This window comes from Dermochelys coriacea, chromosome 5 (genome assembly GCF_009764565.3).
Source record: "Dermochelys coriacea isolate rDerCor1 chromosome 5, rDerCor1.pri.v4, whole genome shotgun sequence".
Taxonomy (NCBI): Eukaryota; Metazoa; Chordata; order Testudines; family Dermochelyidae; genus Dermochelys; species Dermochelys coriacea.
Window position 1 is genome coordinate 118510670 of NC_050072.1, and position 22880 is coordinate 118533549.

At 43.1% G+C, this 22880-nt stretch overlaps 1 protein-coding gene across 2 annotated transcripts in view; it reads right to left on the reverse strand.

Moving 5' to 3' along the window:
* Nucleotides 1–22421, reverse strand: part of LINGO2 (leucine rich repeat and Ig domain containing 2) — an 809277-nt gene extending 786856 nt beyond the window's left edge. Inside the window, exons 1-2 of one of the 2 annotated variants that reach the window (XM_043514692.1) lie at nucleotides 22082–22205; nucleotides 21383–21484 (exon numbers count right to left, since the gene is read on the reverse strand). The gene's annotated coding sequence lies outside the window, so the exon portion shown is untranslated. Of the gene's footprint in view, nucleotides 1–21382 lie in introns of both variants that reach the window. The other variant, XM_043514693.1, reaches the window with a different exon arrangement.
* Between the last annotated feature and the right edge of the window lie 459 nt (nucleotides 22422–22880).

A 22880-nucleotide genomic window follows, 5' to 3' on the forward strand; every position in this document is an offset into this window, starting at 1 on the left:
TATGTAATAAGTTTCAATTTGTATTCTATTGTTCAACAGTATGATTAATTTTTTTGAGTTAATCGCCATTAATTGACAGCCCTACTTTAAAGCACAACGAAGGCACGCAGTTTTGTTCATTTTGAATGTAAACTTCATCAGAGGTCCTTAATATGTTTTACAACATACTAAATATCTGGTAAACTACTGTGCTTTCTCAATCAAACAACCTATGCAAAACCATGAAATATACTAGCTTTCCAGGAACCAGATGGCAATGTCTAATTTGCATATGTAAATTTCATACAATGTACACAGTGTTTGCTTGGTTTTTGAAAGTCTTTTACATGCACTGTATCCAGCACTTTAAAAAAAACACACAGCAAAATAAAACATACTTTGAGGGCTCTGGGAAAAGGAATATAGAGGAGAAAGCCCTTCAAAATTGACTTTTGGGTGTCTGGCTTTATCTGTGAGGCAGTCACATGAATTATGGAATGCAGGTTGTAGTCTACTAGGTGATGGCAATCTCTGATGTGTTCCTATTTATTTGTGTGCAACCTGTTTGCCTTATAAGTGCTTCCAATGACGTGCATACAAATCTAGTTGTTTGTCTTAGGTATTTCTGCAGCACCCAGCACCACAGCATCTAATAACCCGCATACATAATTCCAGATAAGTGTCACTTGGCAGGTATTTGCAAAAATGCAATGTTTCTTTCATGAAACTTTGATCAGAGCCTTGTCTCAGCCAATAGCCAAACTTTTGCCTCATATTTGGGATTAGCTGAAAAGGAGATTATAAATAACTGATTTTTTAAAAAAGAAGTCTGTATCAGTTGAATCCCAAAGTTTCCTGATCCACTTAAAAATAGAAATAAAACAAAAAGCCTACCTTTGTACAAACATACTATGCAACATACTTCACTAGCTGTGCCATAAAACTTAATTTATACACTGCTTTCTACTTTCCTCCTACCCCCGTGCTTGAAGATAATGAAAATGGACAATGACTCAACTAAAAGTGGAGGGGTTCAGACACATACCAGTTATTTGCCTACCCTTATCTACAACTAATGAACTGAAACAAAGTAGATTTCTAAGTTGTCTGTGAAATGTAGCATCCCCCACCAGTATGTGCTAACCAACCAACCATAACAGTTCAAGAAAACACAAATATGGCATTAATAAGATCCCTGTTGTAGATCACTTCCCAGTCCCATGCTAATAAAATATATTTGTCACTTGCCATGCCCCATTTGCCATTTATTAAGATGCTAAGATTTCCAAGGCAAGGACCTTGTGTTCTTATTCATCTATGAAGTGCTAACTACCCTTTGGGTGTTAGGTAAATATATACAATTAAAATAATGCACAGTTTCAGTATATCCCAATTGCTAGCTTAAATAAACTGCACGCATTAGCTTAATTTCACTCAAAGTTAATAGACTGCTGTTTGTTATCATGTGAATGACACATTTTTCAGTGAGTTGTCACATGTCACTGTAAAATCCAGGAGTCAGGAACACAAAGCAGATCTGTGATGCTCTCTAGGGGCTTCGAGTCTATGCACCAAATCAAGAGATCTCACTCACCTATATGTAAGTTTTCTGCATCTTGCATTAACATAGTAAAGGTTAAGTGGATCCAGTGGGCGAAGGCTGTCTTCCCTGCACAAGGGTTGTGGAAGGGCAATGTTTAGAGGCAAGAATAGTAGCCACGGATGAGACTGTGTTGCATTCTTGGGTTCTGCCTATGAGTTGGAAGTGCGGTGTGTAATCCTCCAACTCCTGTTAAATTCCCTGTATGAAGCCTATTTACTCGTAGCAAGTAAGGAAAGCTGAATTCATTATGGATGAATAACTCAACAGAAGTGAATAAGTCAAATGACTTTACTGTGCATTTTACATGAATAAAGACTTCAGAATAGGGCTGTAAAGGATTAATTCTGATAGCATTTGCCTACATAATTTCAAATACGTAGCAGTATGTGTAATTCAACAGCCATCACTGTGCTAGGCTTGATTTTCAGATAACCCATCTCAAGAACTGACATAGCTGCATGAGCTACAAAAAAAAAGAAAGGGTCAATACTAGAAATGTTCTAGTTATGTTTACAACATTCTCTATATAGCAGTAGAAAAACAGAACCTTATCAGATTGTGACTGGTGCAAGTAACAGCTAGAAGCTCTCAAACAAGATAATCAAGTTAGCGAGAGAGACAGGGACCGATCCTAACACTCCATCCAGGCTCCTTTGGGCAAAGCTGCCTTAAAGCCAGTTTAACTGGCTGCATAGCAATCTCCCCACTGCAGGGGAGAATCCTTGGCAAGTTCAGAACCAGCGTAGGGAGCATGTTGGAGAAGGACTACGGGCTAAAGGAGTACAGTGGAGTACTGCAACAGTCTGACTGAGATTGTGCTAAAGCATGCTGGTGTGTTGGCAGTGTGGAAAGAAACATGAGACAATTCACAATATTAAAAGCCCTTGCGATATCTTTTGAAGTCTTCATTTCAAAAAAAATAAATTTAGAAATTCAACAGCTAAAATGTTTTCTGATGAAACAAATCTAAAATTTTAAATGCACTTGTGAGTTATGGAAGTCCTGAAATCACGATTTAAAGACTTCAAGTTACAGAGAATCCACCATTTACACTAATTTAAACCTGCAAGTGACCAGTGCCTCACGCTGTAGAGGAAGTTGAAAAAACCCCAGGCTATCTGCTAATCTGACCCAGGGGAAATTCCTTCCTGACCCCAAACATGGCAGTCAGTTGGATGCGGAGCACTTTGGCAAGACTCACTAGCCACACACCTGGGAAAGAATCCTCTGAAGTAACGCAGAGCCCTCCCCATCTAGTGTCCCATCATCGGCCTTTGTGGGAATATTTGCTACTAGCAGTCATAGATCGGCTACATGCCACTGGAGTCAGTCTCATCACACCATCTCCTCCATAAATGTATCAAGCTCAGTTGTGAAGCCAGTTAGGTTTTCTGCCCCTACTGCTCCCCTTCGAAGTCTGTTCCAGAACTTCACTCCTCTGATGGTTAGAAACCTTTACTAAGTTCAAGCCTAAACTTGTGATGGCCAATTATATCCACACGTTCGTGTGTCCACACTGGTGCTTAATGTAAATAACTACTCTCCATGCCTAGTATTTATCCCCCGATATATTTACAGAGAGCAATCATATCTTCCCCTCAGCCTTCTTTTGGTTATGCTAAACTAACCAAGCTCTTTGAGTCACCTCTCATGAAGTAGGTTTTCCATTTCTTTGATCATCCTCATAGCCTTTCTCTGAACCTGTTCCAGTTTCAATTCATCTTACTTAAATGTGGGATACCAGAACTGCACACAATATTCCAGATGAGGTCTCACCAGTGCCTTGTATAACAGTACTAACACTTCCCATCTCTACTAGAAATGCCTCGCCTGATGCATCCTAGAATTGCATCAGTTTTTTTTCCACAGCTGCATCACATTGGCAGCTGAGTCATGTGATCAACGACTCTGGGTCTCCTCTGTCGCTTCCAATGGATACATCCCAAGCTTAGAGCAAAAATTCTTGTTGTGAGTCCTTAAGTGCATGGCCTTGCACTATTAAATTAAATTTCATCACATTTCTATTACTCCAGTTTTCAAGGTCATCCAGATCTTGTATGATAGTCCGGTCCTCCTCCATATTGGCAATACCTCCCAACTTTGTGTCATCCACAAAATTTTATTAGTACACTCCCACTTTGTGTGCCAAGGTCATTAATAAAAATGCTAAATAAGATGGGTCCCAAGACTGATCCCTGAGGGACTCCACTAGTAACCTCCCTCCAGCTTGACAGTTCACCTTTCAATATGACCCATTGTAGTCTCCTCTTTAATCCACTTTCCAATTCTCCAATTAATTCCTATCTTCTAATAATTTCCCATGTGGAACTGTATCAAATGCCTTACTTGGATCCAGGTAGATTAGATCTACTGCATTTTCTTTGCCTGAAAAATCAGTTATCTTCATAAAGAAAGAGATCAGGTTAGTCTAGCATGATCTATCTTTTGTAAAACCATGTTGTCTTTTATCCCAATTACTGTTTACCTCTATGTCCTTAACCACTTTTTCAAAATTTGTTCGAAGGACCTTGCTTACAATTGAGGTCAAACTAATAGGCCTGTCATTTCACAGATCACCGCCCCCCCTTTCTTTACAAAACAAAGAGTTTAAGTTGGACTGTTATTAGTAGCACTTTCCCTACAATCTATATCTGGAAAGGTAAAGTCATAGATTCATAGATACTAAGGTCAGGAGGGACCATTCTGATCATCTAGTCTGACCTCCTGCACAGCGCAGGCCACAGAATCTCACCCACCCACTCCTACGAAAAACCTCACCTATGTCTGAGCTATTGAAGTCCTTAAATCATGGTTCAAAGACTTCAAGGAGCAGAGAAGCCTCCCTCAAGTGACCTGTGCCCCATGCTACAGAGGAAGGCGAAAAACCTCCAGGGCCTCTCCAATCTGCCCTGGAGGAAAATTCCTTCCCGACCCCAAATATGGTGATCAGCTAAACCCTGAGCATATGGGCAAGATTCACCAGCCAGATACTACAGAAAATTCTTTCCTGGGTAACTCAGATCCCATCCATTTAATATCCCATCTCAGGGGATTAGTCCTATTTACCCTGAATATTTAAAGATCAATTACTTACCAAAATCCCATTATCCCATCATACCATCTCCTCCATAAACTTATCGAGTAGAATCTTAAAACCAAATAGATCTTTTGCCCCCACTGCTTCCCTTGGAAGGCTATTCCAAAACTTCATTCCTCTGATGGTTAGAAACCTTCGTCTAATTTCAAGTCTAAACTTCCTGGTGGCCAGTTTATACCCATTTGTTCTTGTGTCCACACTGGTACTGAGCTTAAATAATTCCTCTCCCTCTCCTGTATTTATCCCTCTGATATATTTAAAGAGAGCAATCATATCTCCCTTCAACCTTCTTTTAGTTAGGCTGAACAAGCCAAGCTCCTTAAGTCTCCTTTCATAAGACAAGTTTTCCATTCCTCGGATCATCCTAGTAGCCCTTCTCTGTACCTGCTCCAGTTTGAATTCATCCTGCTTAAACATGGGAGAACAGAACTGCACACAGTATTCTAGGTGAAGTCTCACCAGTGCCTTGTATAACAGTACTAAAACCTCCTTATCCCTACTGGAAATGCCTCTCCTGATGCATCCCAAAACCACATTAGCTTTTTTCACAGCCATATCACATTGGCAGCTCAGTCATCCTATCATCAACCAATACTCCAAGGTCCTTCTCCTCTTCCGTTACTTCTAATTGATGCATCCCCAACTTATAACTAAAATTCTTGTTATGCATAACCTTGCATTTCTAACTATTAAATTTCATCCTATTACTATTACTCCAGTTTACAAGGTCATCCAGATCCTCTTGTATAATATCCCAATCCTTCTCTGAACTGGCAATACCTCCCAGCTTTGTATCATCTGCAAACTTTATTAGCACACTCCCACTTTTTGTGCCAAGGTCAGTAATAAAAAGATTAAGTAAGATTGGTCCCAAAACCGATCCCTGAAGAACGCCACTGGTAACCTCCCTCCAACCTGACTGTTCGCCTTTCAGTAGGACCCGTTGCAGTCTCCCCTTTAACCAATTCCTTATCCACCTTTTGATGTTCATATTGATCCCCATCTTCTCCAATTTAACGAATAATTCCCCATGTGGCACGGTATCAAATGCCTTACTGAAATCTAGGTAAATTAGATCCACTATGTTTCCTTTATCTAAAAAATCTGTTACCTTTTCAAAAAAGGAGATTAGGTTGATTTGGCACGATCTACCTTTTGTAAAGCCATGTTGTATTTTGTCCCATTTACCATTGACTTCAATGTCCTTAACTAATTTCTCCTTCAAAATTTTTTCCAGGACCTTGCATACTACCGATGTCAAACTAACTGGCCTGTAGTTACCCAGATCACTTTTTTTCCTTTCTTAAAAATAGGAACTATATTAGCAATTCTCCAAGCATTCGGTACTACTCCTGAGTTTACAGATTCATTAAAAATTCTTGCTAATGGGCTTGCAATTTCAGGTGCCAATTCCTTTAATATTCTTGGATGAAGATTATCTGGGACCCCGATTTAGTCCCATTAAGCTGTTTGAGTTTCACTTCTACCTCAGATATGGTAATATCTACCTCCATAGGCTCATTCCCATTTGTCATGCTACCATTATCCCTAAGGTCCTCTTTAGCCTTATTAAAAGACTGAGGCAAAATATTTGTTTAGATATTGGGCCATGCCTAGATTATCTTTAACCTCCACTCCATCCTCAGTGTTTAGTGGCCCCACTTCTTTCTTAGTTTTCTTCTTATTTATATGGCTATAGAACCTTTTACTATTGGTTTTAATTCCCTTTGCAAGGTCCAACTCTACTCGACTTTTAGCCTGTCTCACTTGATCCCTACATGTTCTGACCTCAATTAGGTAGCTTTCCTTGCTGATCCCTCCCATCTTCCACTCCGTGTATGCTTTCTGCTTCTTCTTAATCACCTCTTTAAGATGCTTGCTCATCCAGCTTGGTCTACAACGCCTTCCTATGAATTTTTTCCCCTTTCTTGGGATACAGGCTTCCGATAGCTTCTACAGCTTTGATTTAAAGTAATCCCAGGCCTCCTCTACCTTTAGATCCATACATTCTTCAGTCCAATCCACTTCCCTAACTAATTTCCTTAATTTTTGAAAGTCAGCCCTTTTGAAATCAAAAACCCTAGTTGCAGATTTATTTTTGTTCATCCTTCCGTTCAGTTTGAACTGAATTAGCTCATGATCACTTGAACCAAGATTATCCCCTACAACCATTTCTTCTATGAGGTCCTCGCTACTCACCTAAATTAAATCTAAAATGGCATCCCCTCTAGTCGGTTCAGCAACTACTTGATGAAGGAATCCATCAACTATCGCATCTAGGAAAATTTGAGCCCTATTATTATTACTAGCACTGGTCCTCCAGTTTATATCTGGGAAGTTAAAGTCTCCCATGATCACGCAGTTTCCATTAGTATTTACTTTATTAAAAACATTAAAAAGGGCTCTATCCATATCCAAATTAGATCCTGGAGGTCTGTAGCATACCCCAAGCACTATCGTAGGAGAGGCTCTACTAGTTATCTTCCCCAATGTAATTTTTGCCCAGACTCTGTCTTCTCCATTGCATCGCTTCTTATTTCTTTACATTCTACCTCATCATCGATATACAATGCTACTCCACCACCTTTACCTTTATTTCTGTCTTTCCTAAACAGCACATACCCTTCAATACCTGTAGTCCAGTCATGACTACTATTCCGACATGTTTCTGTTATCCCTAGAATATCTAGTTTCACTTCCTGCACCAGTAGCTCTAGTTCCTCCATTTTGTTACCTAGGCTCCTCGCATTGGTGTACAAACATCTTAATTTTTGCTGTTTGGCCTCGCTCACATTTTGTACCCTATTAGGCACAGTCATTCTACAGCCAGTATAACCTATTAGACGAGTATCCACACCGCCCTTGCTCCTTATATACATTCTCCTACCTACGGCTGTATCCTCTCTTACTTCGTCTTCTTCCCCCTCAATGCTAAAATCTGGCATGGAGATTACTTGGACATCTCCCAACCATCTCCCCCAAATTCCTAGTTTAAAGCTCTCTTTATCAGTTGTGCCAGCCTTGATCCTAGAAGTCTATTTCCTTCCCTACTCAGATGAAGTCCATCCCGAGAGAACTGTCCTCTGTCCGTGAATGCCTCCCAGTGGCCATACATCCCAAAGCCCTCCTTATAGCACCACTGCCTAAGCCATCTGTTGACGGTCATAATCTTGTCACACCTTTGCTGCCCTTCTCTAGGAACAGGAAGGATCCCGCTAAAGATCACCTGAGCCTCGATTTCCTTAAGCTTCTTCCCCAGCCTAGCATAGTCTCCACTTTCCAGCGAGAATCTAGCCATATCATTTGTTCCCACATGAAGGATAATTAGGGGATTCTTTCCCGCTCCCTTTAGGATCCTTTTCAACCTCAGGTCTACATCCCGTATCTTAGCACCCGGAAGACAGCACACCCTTCTATTCTCTGGATCAGCTCTAGTTACAGGCCTGTCTATTCTTCTTAATAAAGAGTCCCCGATCACATAGACCTGCCTTTTCCTTGTGACGGTGCTATTCTCCAGTCCCTCCCCTGTTCCCTCTGGCTGCAAGTTCTTTCCATTCCTATTTTCCCTTATAATCCTCTTCAACCCATCCTGTATCCTCCTGGGGCTCATATTTGGTGTAGTCTCCCTTGACTCTTCCCCTTTTCCTATAGGGCTAGCCTTTCTTCTTCCTTACCCTTCCACCTTCAGCGACTACCTGCTGAGCCCCTTCTTCATTTTCCAACTCTGCAAACCTGTTCCTAAGCTCTATTTCTCCTTCACTATCCCCTCTTTTCCTCTGCCTGGTTCTTTTAGTCACATGCTTCCACTGACCACTTTCCTCACCCAGTCTCCCCTCAAAATTCCCCAGCCCTGCTTCCATCTGCAAGTCTGAGCTTTTCCCTTCAGAGACCTCATGTCTTTGCTCCATCATCTGCTCAAACCCCTTCCTAAACTCAACCAGACTTTCCACCTGCATCTCCAGACCTCGGATCTTTTCCTCCATCAGCTCTATCAGATGGCATTTCATGCAGAAAAAACTCTTACCAGGCCCCCCCCTCCAGGCTCATGTATATACCACAGCTTCCACATCCAGTCATCCTCATTGTGTCTTCCACTACAGGAGCCACTCCCACTGCTGCCTCCGTATCTGTCATCGCCTTCCCACCTAAGTCCTTTTCCTCCAACGGAACTCCCACTCAAACTCCCCTGTTTACAGCTCTGTTTGCTAGCTCCTGTGCCACTGCAGCTGTCTGTGCTGCTGCATGACTGGCTGGCTACCTTTATAGGACCTCTAGTCAGAAAAGCCCCAACCCCTAATCAGGGCTCAGCTTCTCTCCCAGCACAAAGCCCCTACAAGCCTCTACACACACACACACACACACACACACACACAAATACTAAAAATACAAAACCAAGTACAAATACCTTCTCTTCCAACAGAACTCCCACTCAAACTCCCCTGTTTACAGCTCTGTTTGCTAGCTCCTGTGCCGCTGCAACTGTCTAAGTCTCCCATAATCACACAATTCCCGGTAGTATTTATTTCATTAAAAGCATTAGAGGTCTCTATCCATATCCAAATCAGATCCTGTAGCATACCCCAAGAACTATCCCAGGGGAGCCTCTGGTAACGGTCTTCCCCAAAGTGATTTTGGCTCAAAACACCATTTTATCCATTCCATTAGTTTTAGTTTCTTCACTGTCCACCTCATCATTAATATACAATGCTACTCCACCACCTTTATCTGGTCTTTATTTTTGTCTTTCCTGTACAGCACATACAGTTCAATACCTGTACTCTAGTCATGACTACTATTCCACAAGGTTTCTCTTATCCCTATAGTATCTGGTTTCACTTTCCTGCATCAGTAGTTCTAGTTCCTCCATTTTGTTACCCAGGTGCCTTGCACTGGTATACAAACATATTAGTTGATTCTGCCCCGGACTGCACCCTTCTGGCATTTCAACCATTCTGCCTCTCCTCCTCCTCTCAGTACTTGTGGTATGGGACAATGGTAACTTGGGCCTCTGGCAGGGTCACACTATATTTCCACCCCTTCCAGCGTATTAGTGTCCCACACAAATAATGTCTGACAAAATTATGGCAACAAACATCTTCCACTCTCCTCAATCTTACTCTTTTTCCATGGCCCACGGGACTTCCCCTGGGAGTCCCTCATCAAAAACAGAGTAAGCACCTTCTGCCCCTCCCAGACTTGAGCTTTTAGTCAACCTTAGCTTCTTACCAGTTCTCGTCTAGTACAGAACACCTAGCACAGGGCTTCATCCCTGGAATCCTGCCCTTTTTTCAAGGCCCACCACAGAAGCCTACTCTGCCTCTGTAGCTTCTCTCTCAGTTCTCACTCTGCCTGGTTCCTGTCAGGGTCTTCCTACAGAGCAGAAACTCCCAACTACCTCTCTCCTGGTGTCCCTCTTTCAGCTTTTAATTCCTCCAAATCTGAAGCACCCATCAGGTGCAACATGGTGAGGCTAACAGATAACAGAGTTATCAGGCTCTATTTAACCCCTTGTTGGCCAGTGTCGGATTCATACACTCCATAGCAATCTCCCTCTAGATAGAAGTCTTTCCCTTAATTATCTACTAATTTGTAATGACCCTCTCTTTTCTACCTTTGTATGTTTTGAGGAGAGAGGACAGAAACTGATAAGCAATGCAAAGAGCAGAAGTGCAGTTGAAATAATCACTTAAACATTCCCAATAAAAAAGGCTCAAATGATTTACTCTAGTTTTCAGCACTAAAACTGTTGTAACATATCTTCCCATTGTATTCCCTGTTGAAAGATATGCAGCGTGAGGACTTTCTTACAGCCTACAAAGTAAAATGCCTTGAAGCACTTTATAACCAGAGCAGAAGATAAAACCATTGGCTTTCACAAACCAGTATTCCAGAATCCCAGCCATGTAATACAATGAAGAGAAGAAGGTTGCTGGCAAATGAGCATTGGAATCCATTACTATAGAGTATCATCCTTTAGAGGACTGATCCCTTGGGTCTCCACTATTAAGCTTCCCCATGCCCCATCTCCAATTATGGAAGGAAAAACAAAAACAAAAACAAAAAACCACACACCATTTTCCCCTACTTTGCTTCCTAGTCCTTAAGCATTTATTAATCCTTGACAGCATGTCCCCAGTGCTTACCAAGTTTCCCCAACAGCCTCACGAGAGGCTCTGAGGCCAGTTAATAAAGCACTTAAGCATTTGCTTAAATTTAAATCAACACTCAGCTCCCATTTAAGGCAATAGGATTTAAGCAGTGCTTAAATGCTTTCATCAATAGGGAAGAGGGGATGCTAGCATTAAATATTTGAAAGTTCAGTTTATGTCAACTGGTTCACTTTTATGAATACTATTGTGATATTTTTCAAAGAAATCCAAACAGGCTAGAGGCATGATTAACCACATTCAGAAGCATGGGCGGCCAGTGACTCGGCTGTTGGGAGGGGCTAGCCCCCTCCTCTCCCATTTTGCCTGAGGCCCCACCACACCCCACCCCTTCTTCCCGCCTATCCCCTGCAGGAGCCCAGAGCACCCCCACCGTGGCCCCCAGCCCTGATGCCCCAGGTAGCACAGCTGCAGCACCCTCAGTCCCACAGCTCCAGGCAGCTGGGAAGCGCAGTCCAAGCGCCGGCCCGGCAGCATGACCCCAGTGCCAGCAGGCCCGAGGCCCTGCAGCAGGTTGGCCAGCCCAGTCAGACTGGGCCAGGGCACAGCACGAGGATCTGCAGAAGAGGGTCTTTGGAGCAGAGCATGGGTCGCTCCATGCCAGACTGTTTGGGGAGGCACAGCCTCCCTCAGCCTATGATAGCTGCTGCCCATGTTCAGAAGCTTTACAAGTTTCCCCCCCCCTCATCTTCATCTAAATGCTCCTGTCATATGTTCATCTGATGCATTGTAAATTTTCCCTAATGATTTTTTAATTCAGTTATTTACAAGGTGCTGAAATAAAATATACTCACTGGTAGTTCCTAGCCTCAACCTTAGCAGCTTTTTAACAGATGGATACTCTGTTGGCCATCCTCAGGAGTCGTCATCATTTTTAATGATGAATTACAGATTTTTATTAGCAGCTCAGCTATTTTGTTCTTCACTTCCTTTGGAATTTTTGGATGAAAGCCATTCAGTCTGTATGATTTATTGCAATTTAATTTCTCCAGTTGTTGCATTGCTATCTCTTCACTACCTGTACAGAGCAATTTCAGGATAATTATTTCCCCATCATCCTGTATGGAGAAAACTCTGACAAAGGTATTTTAGCTTCTCTGCAATGCACTTATCTCCTTTATAACCTGGTTGTTTAGCAGATCCACTGAGCTTCATTCTCAGTTACACAAAGGTCCCTTTGCATTGTTCTGGTAATGGACCTTAATGCAAATGAAAATCAGGCCCATTGATTCTCTGTAAGCGGACGACTTTTGCTCTCCTTAGTGAATGTTTTGCTCATTTTATACATTCAGATTCCCTCATAACTTGTCTAATACCATTTTCACTGCCAAAGCTGAATAGGACTAAGAATGCAAAATTTGAGGCTGAAAAGGATTTTTCTCAATGTAGAAGATGGGGATAGGGAAGGAAAGGACAAAAATCTCTCAGATACTGTGGTAATACCTTCATCAGTCAGATGGCTCTCTAATGGCTCTCTAATAAGGGCAACCATATATCAAAGTTATCATAACCTTCACCTATTACTATATAGAGTATAACTTTTTCCTTCTGTCTCTAGTGACTTTATCTATCTGATCTAAGCACTCCCCATTACTGTTAATTTCCCCATTCTCCTAGCATTAACAGTCGCAACAAATCAATTTTTTTTGTTTATTAAAAGTTGAAAGCTATCACTTCTATTCTAAAAAAATTATAACCCTCCTCCTCATACCATCTTTTCATTTACAGACTGAGGATGGTTAATTGCTCTAATCTGGCTGGCTGCGTGTGGAGTTAAGTATTTCCAAAGAATTGCTAACAGAGAACTTTGAGTTAAATCTTGTTCCTAAAGATTGCTGTTCTCAATCTTCCTGCAGTTCCTTGCATCATTGGGAGACAAGTACCACAACCACAGAATCAGTTCCAGCTCTCAGAATAATTTGCCTAAAAGGATGGGGATGTCAAACCACATGAGATATGGAGGAAAATTACCTTGAGGCACCCATATCCGCCACACATCTAATACTACAATCCTTACCTATACATCTTATTTAGTAAATCAAAAGTGGCTCCCCGTCTCTCAAAAGTGCTTGTACAGTACATGAGGAAAAACACATCCTTTTCTACATATACTGGAAGATGAGTACCACATGTGAAGATGTCCCTCTTCTCCTCATTCTTCCTAATGGCACCTATTTATGAAGTATTCTGACGAGCATCATCTGTAGAAGTTTATTAACCTTGGACACACGTAGTGTTTTTTTTTTAATCCGGGTTTTAGAAGTCTCACGTTCCTTGCACAGATATATCCCTCCCCAACACACATACAGATATACCTATCTAAGACACGTTAGAAGCAGTTTTATATTCTCCACTCTTTGCAATAAACTGGATACAAGCTGGATACTCTCACTGACTTCACTGCTGCAGCCACCATCTCCTGTCCATCGGCTTCCACCCTGGAGACTGGTTTCTTACATTGCCTTATTCAACACAACAAAACCACCAAGCTCACCAATTTTCAACTCTGTTTATATGCTCAGCTCTTACTCAGATGCCAATAAGAGTTCAACGTGAATTGATTTAAAGCAGAAAGTCAAAAATTAGGAAAAAACAATAACTGACCTAGAAAATAAGTTAGGGATTTTTTTATTAAGCTAAAAGTGGTTAAATAAATCTGTTAATAGCATATTCATTTCTTAGGGCCATATTCTGGTACATAAGCATTGCCATACTCAATCAGACCCAAGATCCGTCTAGTGCAGTATCCTGCCCAACAGTGGCCAGTACCAGATGCTTCAAAGGAAGGTGTATGAACTCAGCAATAGGCAGAAGAAGTGTAATCTCCACCCCCACCCCTTTCTCCCACCCCACAGGTCTCATCATTGTCTCCAATAACTCCAATAGAAATTGGCTTAAAACTTGAAGTATGGAGATTTAATGTCCTTCCAAGTTTGTTGTGATCAGTTATGACAACTCTGGTCTCAGACCAATATAAATCTGGAGTGACTCTAGTAAAGTCGGCGATATTCCAAATTTACTGGGAGCAGAATTAGGTCTGTAATTTATAAATTCTTACCTGTAAGCCAAAGCCTGTGCCTTCATAGAGTTTTCACTTTTCCCTACAGTGTTATAGCCCTTACAGCAAGTGATGTCTCTAAAAGAATGACTGCAAGCAGCTTCAGTTAGAACAAAATTACCAAAAAGTCTGACGACGACAACATTTTTGAAGGAGAATGACAGTAAAGTGGATATAAATACTTGAATTACAAATCCCTGCCCTTTCCCAACATGGAAGATTGGGAAATAACTAATCGAAAGCCATGAGCGATGGTCTAAAATCCTAAAACATCCCCTCCACCTCCATAATGTTAAAGAAAGGTGAATTTTCAAAACAGTCACTATGCCTTTCAAAAATTCAGATCTGTAAGGTTCTCTTGATAGTAATACTGTATGTTCTTGTAAGAGGAAAACACAGCCTCTAAGTTAGTTATGACATGTTTATAGACAAATAGTTGTAAAATCTAATGGAGACTACATGCAACCACTGAAGTCAAAAGACCACCAATGTGCCCACACATTTCCCATCAGATGGGCACAAAAGCAAGTATGAATATACAAAAGCTAAATACAGCCACTGCAAAAGCTTCTTTTAAAAATGCCACCAGCATTGATGTTTCAAAAGTCGCATTCAAAACACATTGGGCTAAATTCTCAACGGGGCAAATCAGGGTAGATCCACTGTCCTAGATGGAGCTACATTGTTTACACCAGATGAGGCTCTAGTCCTTTATTTTCCAACCAAAAATATCCCTTTTCCCCTCAAATAGATCATCACCCTCTCTTCCATTCACAAGCGGATTCCCCCAAGCCCCAATCCTCCTTCATGAACATGCTTCCTAAATCTATAATAAAGCAGACATGCATTAGATAATTGTTTTAACACAGCATGTATCAGAAACTGACAAGGAATAGAGAGCAGGTCATTGGGATCCAAAGACGACAGGGCCTGATGAGAGAGATAGAGAGAGAGGGGGGTTCAGCGGGAGCAATAGAATCTCTTTCCCCCCACCACGCTTCCCTGTTAAAACTAAATAGTCCATTTTACTCCAAACAAAGCAGCAGCAGGGGGCTGGGGAGTTGCTATGCTTCACTTCCATGTTCAGGTCAGGGGATGACGCAAGGGTATCCTTGAAAAGAGTGGGGGGAAGCCTGCGGACAGGAGTAGCTCCTTCTCCTTTTCCCATTGGATTCAGCATAAGGCCCTTAAAGTACCCCACCTCTTTGTCCACCTCTTGATGAAGGCTTTGAAAAGGGGGGTCCAGGGAGGGTTGAAGGCAATAGGTAAATTCAAAAGGATATTCATATTTAGGGGTGGGGAAAGTCATCCTTCATTGCCATAACCACATATTAGTAGCTAAACTCAAAACAGCTAGACATTCCCAAAGAAAGAAAGCCTAGCCAAGTTCTCCATTGCTCGTCTCTGCTTTGTGTGGCACATCCTCATCACTGTGCCAACAACAGTTATTTACATTACCGTAACTGTGGTTCTTGTAGAGTCAAGGAAGAACTAAAGCCTTTCTGTTTTGCAGGAGGTGGAAATTTTGGAAAGCGGAGGACAACGGTAGCAGTGCTAAGTTTTTCCTGACTGGGATTCACTCTTGGAACAGCCTGAAGAAAGCAAGGTCCATCTCCCAGAATTGGCCACCATGTATTTCTATCCCACCAGGACTTCATCAAGTCTCTAATTCAAAATGTGTCAGAATAACCGCAATTCTAAACACCATTCACTGTGATGTTATCCCATTTCATCAGGAATAAGAGAATAGGGGAATGATATAACAGAAACAAAGTAATTAGCAGCTAGAATGGAGGAAGATGCAGCAGGTAGCTGCATAATGGCAGATGAAGGAAGGTCATCCCACCAAAACATTAAAGGGCCCTCATGAGCACAAGAACATTGGGAAACATTCCTGTGTGTTTTCATTGCGGTCCCACAATGAAGATTCAGTCATGACAGGGCAGCCAGAGAAGGCAGCTGCTAGGGAGGGGCTGAAGTGAATTTCTACTTTTTTTCTGAGCAGTAGGGATTTGGAACCTGAATTACCAATGATTGTACTCAATGTGAGCCTTTGCATGGACTTCAACGGGCATTAGATTGGACTCTTGCCGGTGCTGTATTCCAAGGTTTTCAAAGCTGCAGCCTGGTGTGTCTTTTTGTTTTCCTTTGCTATTATATTTCTATAACCAAAACCGAGCCACTTCTTGGACACCAGCTTCTTTATGTGCTTAAAGCATACCATCGCAGCATTGCGTGGATTATCTAGCCTCCTCAGTATATTAGCTTCATTTGTGATGACTAAGTTTAAGAGAAATTAGATAATGTTTTGTAGTATGCTTATGATTCTGCTATGACCCCTCTGAAATATTTCAAACCCAGATATATTCAGCTGGAAGATGGTTAAAAAAACCCCAAAGCTCAAAAGTTGTAATTTTTAAAAACAACTTATATAGAGAGTTGGCTTATTTGTTTAAAAAGCATTTAACATAAATAAACTTATTTACTTCCTTGCTACATAGAAGCAATACAGTTTGTATACTAATTATTCCTCTTCATGCTGGTGTAAGACGTACATCTTGCAGTTAATCATAGTAACATTATATTAAAATGAGATTGAACAAAAGAATTTATTGTCTTCACAGTCTAATTTAGACTATTTCAAATTCCCTAGTGTGGCTACAAAGGAGAAAATTAAGCTCGTGTTTTTACATACATTTCTGTTACACCATGCATTTGGTTGAGTTTGAGAGCAAGAGAATCTCCCTTTAGACAACTGAATATTATGTTACATCAATTCTATAACTGAAAAGTAATTTACTTTCTTTCCTAGGAACCAAGCAATAAACAAGTGATATGGAAAAACTAGATACTCATCTTATTCAGTCATTCATTTTACTAGGGAAAATATAATTTCACTTTATTAATATGTCACCTGAAGTCTGGGGAATATATGCACTTAATGTCTCTTGCATCCTACAATAAAAAGCTATTTTTTCCTGTATATTAAGGAACAAGTATTTACAACACAGAGCAACTAAAGCTTCATTCACAATCAGAACAAAATAAATAATTTGCCTTATATAATAAAAATATCTACACTTCAATGTGGTATTTACAGTTTTGTAAAATAGTGATCTTAAAAAAAGAGTCACTTAGTAAATCCTTCCCAGTGTAAGGCCTATTAATCAAATAATTGTTTTGACCCAAAACAATTTTTATAAGAATCACTACAATGAAATAGCTAACAGCACATCCATATGTGAATGAAACCCTCTGCAATATACAGATAGTGATGTCTATTTTAAGCATCAAAGGAAATTAAAGATTAGCCTTTTCATCAAATAGTCACATGAGATTATTTCAAATTCTGTTTCCTGAAAGAACCCCCCCCCCAAACACACACACACACACACTCTCTCTCTCCCAACAGAAATTGGGTCACTGAAATGTCACTATACAGCACTGCTTACAGTTTGGTCTTCTATGTCTTTTTTACATATTGACTGAATAGCTAAGAAAATAGGAGTATCCTCAGGGATCAGAATGCATATGAAGTTGTATGCAACCTAAATTAGTTTATTTTTTTATTTGAAAACTACAAAGCATAGTTCTTTAAAAAGAACTTTAACACCCAGAAAGAATGTATTATTATGAATAAAATAATCATGTGACTTATGTTGCATGAAACAAATCTTGAGAAGTATCTATAGCATTAACCATTTTAGCTTCATTTGTTCTGAAGTTCACCACATTTATTTTAATAGATTTTAAGGTAGTCATTTGTCTAACTGGTTCTTCCGGAAAAAGCGTGTACTTGTTTCTAATTCAGAAGAAGTACACACAAATAATAAAATCCCAAAGATTTATTCCAAATAGCTGACCTGAAAAAAGTATTGGAAAATAAATAGTTAAAACAGTTACCATACCATTCAGAATAGAAAAAACAATCCATTAGAATTCATAATTAGATACAGGCTTCAATAAAAATCAGTCTACTAATAACATAGGAATGTCAATCCATGATTAATTAGCAGTTATAAAAGATACACCAATTTTTTAAATGTCCTGAAGATACATACGGAATCTGAACTGATAAGTGTGTTGAGAAATATACTTTATTTAATGTGATCTGCTAAAAACCCACTAAATTACAACTAGTGTCATAACACAAATGGCCTGTTGGGAAGAGAACTGTGTTATCAATGGAGTATTAACAATTTGTGTCATTGCACTGAAACAGATCCATTTCATTTGCCAAAATCTGAATTTTTTTTAAATGTTGCCAACAAAGTTACAAGATATTGCACCTGCTCACTGAGGACTAGTTGATCACACAACATATGGCTGGATACCAAACCTACTGAAGACAACGGGCTTTGGCTCAGTCTTCTAGATAGCCTCATGGAATAAAAATCAAGAAGCCACTGTCAAAAATAAACGTTCTACTAGCACACATTGTCAATGAATAGCAACATACATTAGATTTTTAGGTCCACACATTATAACCAGGTGCCATGTTTCTAAAATAACCAAAAAATAAAAAATAAAAAATTTTACAAAGTACCAACATGCACAGAGTTGAATTTCTAAAACGTATCGTCGGGTCTCTGAGCCCATTTCCCGCCCTCCCCCTCCCCTTTATCTTTTGATTTTGGAAGAGGAGAATAATTTCACAAACTATGAAAATCAAAATTAATCTGCTCTTAAGTCTTCACTGTATCACATTAAAGTGTACAGTATTATTCATAACTACATGTTAGCATTATGAATTTAGAGTTTACAGATCGCTATCTGGAACTGACAAGCTTCTCCAATACTTTGTATTTCATCACCTCCTCTTCCTACTGCATAGGAAAACATTTCCACCTAGAGCCCTTTTATAGAATGTCTAGGGGAAAAAATGCAGCGCAATAGCTGTTATCTTATCAAAACACACAGTTCACATGTGGCCCTATCACAAATTGTTATGCCTTCATGGTTGTTAGTCTTAATCAGTGACCAGATCTCAAAGAAGTTAAATATAGTGTTCAGTTTCCTCTGTTCATCTTATATTAGAGACATAACAGACCTGCACAGTTTAGCCAATTTCAGAATGTTTAGCTTTTAAATAAGTAAGAAATTGAGAAGGTTGAGAATCATTTCTGAATTAATATTTAACTACCAGAAAGAGTCAGGACATTCATAGATATATTACCTACACATACTCTCTATCAGAATAGACCATGCAGCAGCCACTCACTTACAGGGATGCCCATTCCTGGAATGGGTGTTGTCTCTAATAGAACCCTGTGTTTTGATTTTGGGGAGCAGTCAGCTCCTTTTAAATTGTCTAACTGTTTAGGCATATGATAACTTTACAAAATATTTACTTCCTTCTGCTCCAACTTTGCTATGGTGTTTTTTGTCTGTGCATGATAATTGACTGCCTCCACATCTAGTGCACATAACATATGGTTACCACATAACGGTTACTCTGTTAGAAATATTTCACACTGTGGTTCTCTCCATCTGTTGAGCACAGTTGTACAAAGCAGGGTGAGGCTTAGGAACATACGTGTGTTTGTTTTACAAGTCCTGGTTTACTTTTCTCAATGATAAATGACATTAAGTTATTTTATGTTTGTAGCTTGGTATTGTAGTTTTAACCTAATGAACCATGCACATCTTTTTAGTTTTCATGTCACAGCCATGAATTGCTAATGTACCTCCCTCTTTTGCTGGCAAGCCTCCCAATTTACAACGATATGTATTTTGGAAATATTTGACCTTTTACTATTAAAAAAAAAGTTAAAGGGGTCATCTTATTTTTGACCTGGCAATGATTTGGAATAGTATGTCAAATCTGACAGTCACGTATAATAATGGTGAGAGCACACTGATTCCTCTGTCCTGTCCTTTAGAAAGTTGGGAAAGAAATGTTTAAGATCAGCTGATGTGCATTATTACTCCAGACAGTATTTCCCAAATGTTGACATTTAAACTTTGCACTCAGCAAGACTAATAGACGGTATAATGGCCCCTGGGTTGGTTATTTGCTTATGAACATCCTGTTTCATGCAAGATCTAGGCTCCAGCACTTCTCTTTGGAGAGGTCCTCCTTAAAATACCACCCAGGCAAAATCTGCAGTGTTGTGTCAGATCACCACCAGCACTCAGAAGTAATTAAACATGCAGACTCTGAGGGGCTCATTTCCCATCACACTTGGCACAGGTGTGGCAGCCCTTTTATGCCAGTTACAAAAGAATTTAAACACAATAAAATAAAATTTTAAAACACACACTAGCACACACCTGCATCAGATCAAAGCCCAGCCAGGGGATTTGCTCCTGCTCTCACTGAAATAGGAACGGGAGCCAGCTCCATTTGCCTTGGTTATCGCTACAGGGTTTTGCCCTTCTCTTTGAACGCCTTTCCGCCTCCCCACCACCAGCACCCCAATGCGTGGGGGGGGAGGGGGTCACCCCTTCACGTTCCTGTTAACCTGCCCCGTCCACTAGCGCCTCGGCCTGCGTGGCAAGAATACCTGGCAGTGGAGGTTACAACCCAGGACCCCACCTCCCCTCTCTCACCTGCAGTCATCTGCATCCTGCCAGGCAAAGGGCCGCACAGGACAATCCCGCCTGTGGGCCACGCAGAGGCCAAGAGCTGGGGAAACGCATAGACGTGGAGGAGGGATGGGACCGGAAGGGAGAATGGGGCAGGGAATGAAGCCTCAGCCCGGACGCGGCTGCCCAGGAGGCAGAGCAGAGGTTCGAGACGCTCTCCCGGGCAGCGGCAGGCTGCCACGTGCGGGGCGGGGCGGGGCGGGAGGCAGCGTCTCCGAGGTTCGGGCGAGCGGGGACGCCGCCGCCGCCGCCGCCGCCGGCCCAGCAGGTGCCGACCCCGGGGCGCTCCGCAGCGTCTCGGTCTGTTCATCGCCCCGCGGCCACAGCGCTCCCCAAGCGCCTCTAGCGGCGGAAAGGAGCCGAGCGAGCCGGGGTTGAATCCCTCGGACGGCTGCCGCGGCGCTGGCGGCCGGGCGTAGGGGGCAACCCTGGTGCTCGGGGGGGCCTCTCCCGCTTCCCCACCACCCTGCCCTTTGCAGGTCCGCTCGACGCGCAGGGCTGCCTCGGGGCAATAGGAGATGGGGCTTCGCTGCCGGCCACACATGCCGAGCGCCAAATAAAGGAGGGGGGGGGGGCGGGCAGCCTGGTATTAAGATTTCACCGTTGCCATTAAGCACCCAAAAGCGCAAGACAAGGCACTTCTCCAGCCCTCCTCGCCGCCTGCAGCAGCCTTTCTAATTAGAAAGACAATAACTTGGATTGCAAGAGCGGAGCGGAATCTGCCAACAGCCAGGGAGCGGAGGAGAGCGGGGAGGGGCGATTTCATTTGATTGCATTTATTTCTCTCCCCCCCCCCCAAGTTATTTCTTCTCCAAATGGCAGAAAAGGACCCCAACGGTGTCGTCGTCGTCGTCGACCCCCCCCCCCCCCGCTCCCCTTCCTTCACTTACCTCGAGGGTGTCCCGATTATCCTGAATGTCCTTAAACCAAACGAGGCGGGGCGCAGTGGCAAGGCAGACCGCGGACTTGCTTCCGAGTCCACAGGTCCCCTCCTTGGGTGAAAGGAAACGGGACCAAAACCAGCTGAGAAATCTTGGCAGGTCCGAGCGCTGCCGGGGGCTGCGCCAACCCGCAGCACGGAAAGGGTCCCCCCCCCCCCCCTCGCCTCCTTTACAACTTGGCTTGCATTGAAAATCCGCTTCTTTCCCCTTCACAGAACATCAAGAGCAAGCGGGTAGATCAGACAGGACCGAATGGCAGGCGGGGAACCACCCCCAGCCTCGCCGTCTCCTCTGCTTGAATTGAGGATGCGCTCTTCCTTCCCCACCGCTCAGCCCCGGCGTGGCGAGGGGGGCACGGCGGTCCCCGGGCGAGGGGCTCTCCCAATGGCCTCCCAGGGGAGCCCGTACCAGGAGGAAACTTTCAGGGGCTGCGGAAGCAGCCGCAATAGCAGAAGCAGCGCCAGCCCTAGGGGAGGCTGGGAGCGAGACCCCGGGAGAGCTGCTCCTTCCAGGGCTGCCACGCGCACACCTGCAAGTCCCGCAGCAGCAGCAGCAGCAAGGGAAGGGAAAAAAAAAAAAAAAGGAGGTGGTGGTGGTGGTGGTGGTGGTGGGGAGGGGGGGAATAAATGCAAAAGAAGATAAACGCACCACGCACAACAAAGCAAGCCAGCAGCCAAGGACTCCGCGGCAATTGACGGACTCTGCCCCCAAGGCACCTGGCGTCCTTCCCCCGCGAGCCCCACCGGCTTCTCTCGGGCTGCCGCCTGGTCCGGCAATTACCGCCCGCTAGCCGAGAGGGAGGCAGGCAGCGGTTAACCCCTTCCGCCCCAGCCTACCCACTTCTGCGGAAAGGAACCGCGGCGCCGGCTGCGGTCGCCGCTTCTCCTCCTGCGGCGGGCGCGCTTTGCCTGGAAGTCCAAGGCAGCCCCGCAGCCCTTAGAATAGCGGCGACAAAGCATCCCCCGCCCCCCCCCCCAGCTTCGCCTCCCGCAGGTTCTCCCCCTTGAGAGGCAGCTCCAAGAGACCTGCCTCTGCCTTAGCCCACCCTGCCGGGTGAAGTCGGTTGGGACGGGTGTGCGGCAAGGCGCCTGCCTCTTTCTCACTTTTGGCATGCGGTTCTATAGTGGGTTAGACGGTAGCAGGTGGACGGCTCAGCGGGTAAAGAGGAGGGCTGAGGCGGGGGAAAGACTCCGCCACTTTAGCAGCCATGCGCGGGGCAGAGCTGCCGGCTGCAGGGGGGCTCTGGGCTTGCACCTCCCTAAGTTTATCCTTCCCCTCCCGGCCGCTGCTGCGCGGAGGAGGGGATCGGTTTAGCCAGCCGACGGCCGGAGGAGTCAGAGGAGCGACGTGCTAAGTAATAATGCAAAGAGCTCTGGGGCCACAGCTGGGGTGCGGGGCGGTTCCCGGTTCCCGCCCCCCACCCGAGAGAGAGAGAGACTCTCAGTGT